Raw genomic sequence first — 10770 nt, forward strand, 5'->3', positions numbered from 1 at the left:
GCCCTAGGCAGTGACTTCCAAGCTTCGCTGAAGATAAGAGTCACCACGAGTGCTTGTTAAAGGTGTGGATTCCCTTTAGACTTTGATCCAGGCCTCCAGAATCAGAATTTCCAGGAGAAAGGCCTGGTAAACTGTGTATTTAACCTGTGCCCTTGCTGACTCTCAAGGAGGGCTAGGAAGCAGGAGGCACCATGAGTCAGCTCCAGAAGCTGAGACATTTCAGCGGTTAGAGGGGGAGGGGGTGGGGAGGGGCAGAAAAATGTGGTGGGAGAGATCAAAAGAGGTGCAACTAAACTAAGACACATCCCAAAGGACTTAATCCCAAAACAAGAGCAAGGCCATCAAGACTTCAGCAGGCTGCAGGACAGATAGAAGGAGGGAAGGTTCCAGGAAAGGGAAGGCCAGTTTCCCCCCCCACCCCCGCCACTGAGAATGAAGGGGATGTGTGGGCAGCCACTTTCATGGCATCACTTGCTGGGACGGTCCCCCTCTGCCTGTCAGCCCATCTTGGGAGCCCAGCCAGTCCTGGCCTCCTGTGTTCAGCGGGCAGTCAGGGGTCAGTAGGGCAACTGAAGTTGCTAAATGAACATACGTTTTTGCTAATGCCTAAACTCCCCTTTCTCTTTCAACCAGACTAAGTCCTAAGAGATGCCGGGAGAAATGTGTCCCAGAGGAATCCTTTAGCAGACATAGTGAAGGTGGATAGGCCTTCAGGCTAGGAGAAATCTAGATTGAAAACCCACTTCCATGAGAATCTCACAGTGCAAAATCATTTCTTCCTCATTTAAATGACCATAAGACCTACTACTTCTATATTGCTCAATATGTGCCCAGCACTGTTCTATATATTTGATATGTTTTAATACATTTAATTCTCACAACAACCATGTGAGGAAGGTTCTAGCATTGCCCCTGCTTTACAGATGAGAAAACCAAGGCAAAGAGAAGTTAAATCACTGCCCCGCAAGTAATTGACAGAACCAAGATTTGAACCCAAGCAGTCTGGCTCCAGAGCCTGGATACTTAACCACTGTTCCTTACCACCCCTAAGAATAACATCCCGCCAACACAGAAAGAACAGGTGTGTGTACATGTGAGTGTGGGTGTGCAGGGGAGGAGCGAGAAGCTATTTCAGTGAGGTAAGAGATTTGTTGGTGAATAGGATGACAACAGATCCTAAGACAGAAGACAATTCCAGACAAGAGTGGCTTAGGAAGTCCTCATGAAGGAATTCCATCCACCTGATGGGGGGCACCTAGAGGAGTTGAAGAACATCGATACGGATGGAGATAGGAAAATGAGTTTCAGGAGAAAACACTTAGCATCCAATAGGTTTATGCACTCAATCCAGCAGGTGTGTATTGAATACCTAGAATGTGCCAGGCTAAGTACATAAAACAGCTAGCAAAGTGATGGCTGAATGAAGAAAGGAGCTGAGGAGTGACAATTGGGTGATAGGAAGTCCTGTCTGTGGAGGGAACGTCTCAGGTGAGGTAGGAAAGAGTTGGGTGAGTGTGAGAGGCTGGAAGAGCAGCAAATCCTTCTGGAAAAGAAGCCCAATAGTCAGGGAAGAGGTGGCAGGGCCCCAGAGCCAGGCAGGCCTGGTCACAGCAGCCTCTGGAGGTCACCAGAAAAAATTTGGATCTCATTCTAAGGGCAGTGCAGCGATATTGGGGGTTTTTTGCAGGAAAACGACACTCCAATTTATGTTTAAGAAAAGATCTCTGGCTCACTGTGGGGAAAACAGCTTGCAGGGATGTACTCAGGGAGGTATTGCTGTCATCCAGGCGGGAGAGTACAGTGGCCCAGAGAGGTGGTGGTGGTCACAGCAGAGAGCAGAGGCATTTGGGAGATATTTTAGAGATAAAATCCACAGGTGCTTATATCTTTGTTTCTACCACCATTGGAAAACAGGTTTTATAGGCAGCCACAGAGTTTAGAGCTCAAGCAGATGACTTGATCAGATGATTTGCCAAGTATAAATCCAAAGGAAGCGGGCAGGAAAGACTATGCACCCCCATCCATAAGGAAGACAGAAAGACACAAAGGGATGCTTCGTCTTCCTGGAAGCAGTGGTCCCCAGGCTGCCCTCCAGGTACACACACCTCTGAAAGGCAGATGCAAGATAGAGCCAAGTTCTCAAAGGCGCTTTTGAATGAACTTGAATTTAGGGCAGTGATCCAAACAAGAACAATACCCATTCTGTGGAAAGCAGAGCACGATTCCCACCGGGGCCTGCAAGCAGCTGCGGTAACTGAGAGCGTCCTGGGACACGGGTTATTCAGGGAGACCCTAGTAGCTCCCAGACCTGGGGAGTGGAGATGGCCTTCTGCAGAGCACAGCACAGTGGAAGAGTTCACAGGGGCTCAGAGAGGGAGAAGGAAACACAAGTCAGGGAGTCCATGTCTGCAGCCACGGAATCATAGCCAAGGACAGCGTCTGTTAGAATCAGAGTAAAACTGCCATTGGTCTTGAAATTCTTAGTATTATATTTCAACTTAATAGATTTTTCCTTTTAAATAAAATCAGTAGTGTTCTAATAAGTTATTTTGCTGGCTTCCTAATGTTACTCCTTCATTTATTTATTTAGTACCTGGTGATTGACACAATAGGACTTCTCAAACTTCAACATGCACGTGGATCACCTGGCCATCTGGTTAAAATGCAGATTCTGGTTCAGTAGCTCTGGGGTGGGCCCTGAGATTCTGCATTTTTAATTAGTTCTCTGGCGATGCTGATGCTGCTGGTCTTTGACCCGCACTTTGAGTAGGGTTGAAGCCCAATTAGACATTCCTTTCACCTGACCTTTGGTCCATTTCTTACTCCACTTTGAGGTTAAAATAAAATGAGTTCCTTTATTATTTGAGTGCATACTAGATGCAAGGCAATGGATTATGTGTTGAGCAAGAAGAGAGATATACAAATGCATACCATCCCATGTTGCCTTTAAGGAATGAGTCTAGTGGAGGTGGAGAGAGAGATGTGCACTAACACGGAGTCTGCCGCCCACCCTCTGCCAGGCCTCACTGCAGCAGAACTACAGCATATGCATTGCCCCACTCATCCTTCCGTATCACCCTGAAATCAGTGGCTCTGTCTTCCAGAGAAGGAAAGCCAGACTAGGAAAAGTTAACTAGATCTCTCAAGCTTACACGGCCACTGAAAAGTTGGATTTTGGTTCAAATTTGAGTCTGTCTGGCTCTAAAGCTCGAACTCTTTTCATCAAGCCATACTGAGGACGTAGACAAACGTAAATGCCCCCAAGCCCTGGGCATTGTGTGATATGTGCAAGATGAGAAGTACAAACAGCTTGTTGGAGGCGGTCGGGGGTGGGGCGGTAGGTGACCCCACGGTAGGCTCAGTGGGGAACTGTAGCATATTTGTATACTATAGTTGTATACTGTATGTGAAATTTGTATCTTATCATATGTTTTATATGTGTGTGTGTGTGTGTGTGTGTGTGTGTGTGTGTGTGTGTGTGTGTATATATAGTATATGAAACTATGGTATATCTACTAAATTTGATTGGTTTACCAGAAAACAGCAGCAGTGAAGACTTCATGTTGAAAACATATTTTTTTAACATTGCAGAAAAGAGACAGGTTTCCTTGTTTGTTCATAAATTCTCCTTTTATGGGCTGCAGCTCCACAGTCCAGGAAGCTACTGGCCCAGCCAAGAGACGCTGGCGTCTCTGGCTCAGGGCTCCAGATGCTAACAGGCATTTTGTCTGCAAACACAGAGTAAGGGCTGCCCATCCTAGGAGCAATCTTCACTTACATGTCTACCTCAAGCCAAGCAGAGCAGAGCACAGCCTGGAAATCCAGGGTGTAAGAGTATTCATTACCCTGCATTATTTGGCCAAAAACCTACATGGGCATGTGCACTCACCCCTCACAGAGAGGTTTTCTTCCCCTGTCACCATGGCTTTTCAGAGCCCCTGGCTCCCAGCATCGCCCTCCCACTGTAGCCATACAGACGGCTCCCTCACAGCCCTCCAGCTGCTGCCTGGATTGACCACTAACTAGGAGCCCATGCAGCAGTGTGTCTGGGATTCAGAAATGACTCCACTTTTTCTGCCACTGAGTCATTGTTATTGGGACAGGGATGGGAAGACCAAACCTATGAAAGTGAACCGAGTCTCCGTCTGAGGGCCACTCCCTACACTGCCATACTGGGGGAAGAGAGGTGAGAGGCCCACTTCAGGCCCCAGTGTGTCTGGATGGTGGCGAAATGTTCCATTTCATATTTAGAACAGAAAGGCAGTCTGTCATTAAACACCGAAATACCTGGAAGTCAGGCCCTCCGCAAAACCTAAGAGAAGGCTTTAGTCACGCTCTCATTTCCCCAGCACTGATGTGTGCCTTCTAGTTCCTGCATGGCAGACATTAAACTGAAGCATGCTAATTAGAAAAAGGATCCCCGTCACATCAATATTTCCAGGCAACTGTCACTTCCCGAAAGCATAGAGCAGCTTCATCATCTCCATACCTGTCCCTACTCCTAATCTCATTCACCTCCAGAAAGCACTCTGGGCCAGAGAAGCAAAGGGCAGTTTGTGACTAGGTGTTTCTGCATATGCGGTCACCCTTGGCCCCAAGGATAGGGACTCACAGAGCTATTTTTATACAGTCACACACATGCCCATCAGCTCATGGTACATTTTGTCATTAAGTAGATATGAGAGGGATCTTAAGGCACCGGTATTTCTTTTGCCAAGCATTGTGGAGAGGGTTTCTGGAACTGCTGAAATTCCATTTCTCTTTTCCAGCTGCTGACTATAGGGGCAGGACTCAGTGTCCAAGGATGACACTTTATTACAAATTGAACCTCTGCCATAATGAAATGAGCTGAGTTTTAGGGGTGATTTGTTTAAAAGCCACGTCATAAATCAGCTGTCAGTTCTTCTTTCTTCCAAGCCTGGCAGGCTCACCTTTACACTGAATTAATCGCATCTGAAACTTGACCTTCCAGCCCTGGAGCCTGCTGGAAATAACATGTGCTCTACAACTTTCAGTCAAAGCAGCAAGAACTTAAATTGTTCCACATTTTTAATAAATGGGCCTGGAACCCATGGGGCAACTCCCATTGACCTGGTTGCTCAACATATTGATAAATGAAAAGGATAGAGTCATCTATTTGCAATGACCAGATTTAGAAGATCATTTACCGACATTGGCAGGTCCAAGCATGGACAAAACTGATTCACAATCTTAAGCAAAACCAGAGTGAGTCTCAGCCTGAAGAAAAACCCAGAAACATTACATTAATTGTCAATAGCAGCTTGGCTGGTTGGGGGGTTGAGAGTGGGGATAAGTGGAAGTGAAGAGAGGAGGGCGGGAAGGCATGCAGGACCACCCGCTAGGGAGGGGACGGGAGCTCAGGCCTTCTGAAAGGAGCTGGGGCTCTGGGACTCCTTCCAGCTTCTTGCTCCTCTGATGCTAAAAAGAGAAATTTGATTGTTCAGGAAAAAGTAACTTCAGAGCTGGCTGTGACAGGACCTGACTGGGAGTTCATGCTGTAAGTTGGCCCTGATGAGAAGCCCCCAGCACTGTGCCAACCACTGGACTCAATGATAAGAGACATAAGGGGCTAGCCATCTTGGGGGGAGAAAACACGAAAATCGATTTCGGTTTTTAATATGATGAATAGCTACTACAGGCCTGTGCTAGATTCGGGGATATGATAGGGAGAAAGAGGCACAGCCCTTCCCCACAAGATACCTACAGTCTAGCTGGGGAGATGGATATAAAACACAAAGTGTGACGGGGTCTGTGAGAAGGCACCATGGGAGCCCATAAGAGGGCCCCAGACTTGGGAGCACAGGGACTTCTTACCAGGAGAAGGATGTTTAACTGAGCGCTGAGGACGGGCAGCAGTTCACTACGTAGGGCTGGGGGGGTCAAGGAAATTGGGGTCAGAGGAGGGGACCAGTGTCACACACAGAGGGACTAGGTATAAAAGCTCAAAGGAAAAGGAAGGAGGCATAGCACACCTGTGAAACTAAGAGGACGCGCTAAGACTGGGGCATCAAATTCAGGGGCTGAGGTGGTCAGAGATAAGGCCGCACAGCCAGCAGAGCCACCTGGACCACGTATGGCAGGAGCTTAAATAGAGGGGTGCATGGAGAAAGCAGTGATGGAACTTACTGAGGGTGGCTGGAGAAGGCTTTGATGGAAAAAGGCCTCTTAACGGATGACTGGGGACTTACCAGGAGAAGCGAGACCATTCCAGGCAGAGGAAACAATCTATGCAAAGATATTTTGGCACTTTGAAAATTAACCCTATTCTCTCTCCTCCCCGGGTGGGGTCCAAGATGAGCAACACACCCTCTACCAGACACTCCTCTGTAGAGCCATATTAAGGCTCAAGATTTTGAAGCCTTGAGCTCCAGAAAGATTGGAGGGAACCGAGAATAAGCAACACTTAACTATGTAGACCAAGGACCCTCCTGCTAAGAAAGGCCTGCATTCCAAAATCAGACACATGACCCAGGCCATTGGAAAAACTTTAGGGGGGAACAGGAAAATTATCACCTCTTAGGCCTATGGCCTCATTAATAATGTAGAAATACCCGCAAAACAAGAATTTCAGAAATTATGCCAACTCAGTAAGCAGCACCTACCATGCACCAGACCCTGTACAGTAAGTGCTCCACAAGCACCTTCCCGTCAATCTTCTATCACCCCACGATGTGTAAGTGTTCCTATTACTTTCTAGATGAGTCAGCTGAAGTTAAATACCATTCCCAGTGTCTCAGATGGTTGGTAAATGCCAGCTGGGGAAAAGACCAGGGCCCTCTGAGCCACACTTCCCCACACTGGGCCCTGCTATTCCCCTAGATGGTAACCACTCTCCCCATGATGCCATTGAGGAAAATAACATGGACAACAGCAAGAGAAAATTTTTTTTTAAATATTTTTAAATAATTATTTTTAAAATAATTAAATATATTATTTTTAAAGTAATTATTTTTATTTAATTTTTTTTTTTTTTTTTTTTTTTGATACAGAGTTTCGCTCTTGTTACCCAAGCTGGAGTGCAATGGCGCGATCTCGGCTCACCGCAACCTCCGCCTCTTGGGTTCAGGCAATTCTCCTGCCTCAGCCTCCTGAGTAGCTGGGACTACAGGCACGCACCACCACGCCCAGCTAATGTTTTGTATTTTTAGTAGAGACGGGGTTTCACCATGTTGACCAGGATGGTCTCGATCTCTTGACCTCGTGATTCACCCGCCTCAGCCTCCCAAAGTGCCGGGATTACAGGCTTGAGCCACCGTGCCCGGCCTCCCACAGTGCTGGGATTATAGGCTTGAGCCACCGCACCCGGCCTAAAATTTTTTTATTATTATTTTTGGTGCACAAATATGTGTACCAAAGCGATAATTGTGGGGTTTACCTGAAGTTAAAGCCTCTACCCTTCTCAGGCAAGGACTGGCAGCCAAATCTCCTCAACTTCCTAAAGATAAAGCTGCCTCTGCCAGGAGGCATCCAGACCATCTCACATGCCAGACCCCTTCATGTATCCTTTCTTGTGTGATTCCAAATGTTCCCACAGTATAGATAAGGAAGTCACGATTTGGAACTAAGTATCTTTTCCAGGGTCTTACTACTATTAAAGCAGTGGAGCCAGGACTCAACCTACGAGCTGACTTTAGGAACTAAATCTTTCCGTAACATCACACCCCATCACGGCATCGTCTAAAGAGAATCACGCATGTTCCCAGGAGGAGACACTTCGAAGCCAGTGAAAGAAAGCTAAGAACTCACTCTGCAAGGCCCCTCTCACTAAGAAAAAATGTACTTTACAAGCATGCTGACATATCTGCTCCGCCAAATACAGGTTCTTGCAGGGTGGAGGGGAACTAACTGACAGTTATCAGTGCCAAAAGAGAGAGAAAGGACATCTGCAGATGAATGCAATGCTTGCTCTCCCCGCCAAACTTAACGCTAGACATTCCACTCTTAGATGCCATTGTTAGAAAGTCATTCTTATGCTGCGGATTCTTCATAAGAATGCATAAATAAAGGATGGGGGAGGACAGGCCCCAAGAGGCCTAGAATGGAATAATGAGATGGGTTACTTGCAGAGCGGAGTCCAGGGGATGGGGAAGGAGTAGGCCACCGGTGTGGACTTGTAAGATGAAAGATTCCTTGTATTTTATGCCAAATTTGTAGACTCTTAAGCTGCCTGCAATCCTGTTCAGAGTATTGAGCAGTGATGTCAGAGAAAGAGCACTAGGCAGAACAGAGACCTGGGTTCAAGTCTCCATCTTGCCACCATTTCAGGAAAGTCAGAGAATCTCCTTTGCCTCTCATTTTCTTTGCCTATTACACGAGGAAATTGGATTAAATGACCTCTGAGACCCCTCCAGCTCAAAAGCATATGATCATGATTCTAGCACCTTTCTCTCTTCACATTCTTGAAAAGGCAGCAGAGGTGGGGCTCCTCTGAAAGACTGGCCCACCAAACCAGGACCATGAGGAGATATTACTAAAGCGCTTGGAGCCTGATGATAAATCATGTCTCTATGACAGCCTCGCTGCAGACCATCCTGCAGGCCATCACAAGCCTTGGTCATGTGTCCCCCACAACACTGAGCTCTCTACTTTTATTGAATCTGCACCCACACCCTCTTATCTAGATTTTGTCCCTTCCTTCTGCTGCCAGCCTGTACCTGCTATGCTCTGATGAGGTTATGGGCCTTGGGAAGTCAGAAGATGAAGAAGCCCTGATCTCAAGACAAGGATGCTCCCAAGAGGAGAGAACTCACCCTGGGGTTGGAACAATATGTATGAGTCATGAAGAGCAGCAGGTTTAGGGTGAAACAGAACTGCCTCTTATAAGCTGTGAGATCTTAGTGACATATGAAGTAACAATGATGTTAATACAATCTGATGTTAAATATCCGATAAAACTCTATCTCATAGAGCTACTCTGGTCATCAAATTGTACATATAACACAGTCTCACCAAATGGAGTGATTGCTGTGCCAGAGTGAGTCCATGGATAATCTCCAGGAGTCTCAGTGCAGGGCTGGGTGCCTCTGCATGTGTGTGAAACTCAGCACAAACATGCTAGCAGCCCTTTAGCTATCAAAACACTCCCACATTACTACACACTTAGTGGAAGGAAGTGGACTCACTCTCTTCTCCCATGTACCTGCAGGAAACATGAAGCAGGTACATGGGAGACGATCCAGCTGCTCAGGGCAGACCAGGAAACTAGGGAGCTGACCACCAGGAAGTGTGGACCCCTGGGTGAGAGATGGGGGTCCAAAGAGGAATCTCTTTCCTGATTCAACCAACTTCCACATAAAGTGAGTGAGAAACAGTCAACAAGGGCAGGGGTCATTTCTGGTGCGCTGCTGTGTCCTCGGTGCCCAGCATGGAGCCGAAGCGTTGTAGATGACAACTGAAAATGTGTGCAGTGGACACAAAACTAGAATGGAGAGGCTGCTGGAACGGAAATCCCAGTGAGCAAACCAAGTGTAGGCTAAGAATGTCACTATGGCTGGCTTGGCCTCCAGACAAGGGATGTCCCAGAGGTTAGGATGACCTGGAGATCTAAAGATAACCCTTTGAAACACTAGACCACAGAGAGGGTCAGTCTGTGAGTCACCTGTCCTTCAAACCCAGGCATGCGGAGGGAGCTGAGGAATTTTAAACTGAGTCAGTGGTTATCTGCGTGGCTGCTTTCTGAGTCACTGCCCGGCCCCGGTGGGCTGCTCTCCTGGATGAGGGCTGTGGGGTGTGCCCGTGGGTGTCTGTATCTATACCACACACTCAGCGGACTCCACCAGCTGCGATGACTCAGGGCTCCCCTCACGTTTCACTGTGCTGTGTCGCCACACTGTCCTGTCACGCTGCCCTGACTCACTGCTTGCTGCCTTGTCCACAGACATGAAGCCCAGCCTGCCCCTGCTGTGTCAGGCCAGGAGCTCTGCTTCCCAGCCAGGCCTGTCAGGCGTCAGCAATTGCGTTTCCGCCTCACCGTGAGCACCCTGGTGAGATGGGGCCCAGAACCACCCCAAGCCCTACCACAGGTCCTCCTCAGAAGCCTCCCTCCTATGGCTTCTTTTCCCCTCATTGCCACCACAATTTTTATCAACTCATAGGGGATAACTGCAAAAAAGGCAGTTCCCTCCCTACCTACTGCAGTTTATTATTAGAAAACTCTTGAAGGCCCAAAGCCTTCCCAATTCCCCTCCCCCAATCCCATAATACTGTCTCTAGTAAATTGTTATTCACCCCCTGAAATCATTCTTTACATTATTACCAGATCAACCTTTCTCAGATGTAGCTCATTGTTCAAAACCCCCCATCTCATACCAAATTCAGTCCCTGTAAATGTCTTCCGGATCTCCAGAAATGTCTTGTCCCTGACACTGGTCACTTGTTGCCAGCTGCACGTAGGGTGGGAGGGAAGAGCTCCTGGAAGCCATGTCTGTACAAAGCGGTCCTCGCCACAGCTCAGTGAGCCCCCGACCTGACCCAGGACAGCCTGAATCTCACCTGGGGAAACATTGACTAGAGGCTTAGGAATTCCAGTCTCAGTGTGGACTAAAGCCTTCAACAAGTAAGATGTAAAAACTGAGGAGTGGTGGGAGCCATTTTTTTCCTTGACATGACCAGGAAAGCTCAGGGGCTAGATCACAGTGAGGGAGGAAGGAAGCTGACATGTGCAGCGAAGTGGTTGCAGAAGAAAAAACATCCCCCCGTCCCTTACAGTCCCCAGGGACCCATGCTACCCCAAAGGAACTTTCCTCAATT

Source organism: Sapajus apella, unplaced genomic scaffold, assembly GCF_009761245.1.
Source record: "Sapajus apella isolate SASKATOON/1434 unplaced genomic scaffold, GSC_monkey_1.0 scaffold69, whole genome shotgun sequence".
NCBI lineage: Eukaryota > Metazoa > Chordata > Mammalia > Primates > Cebidae > Sapajus > Sapajus apella.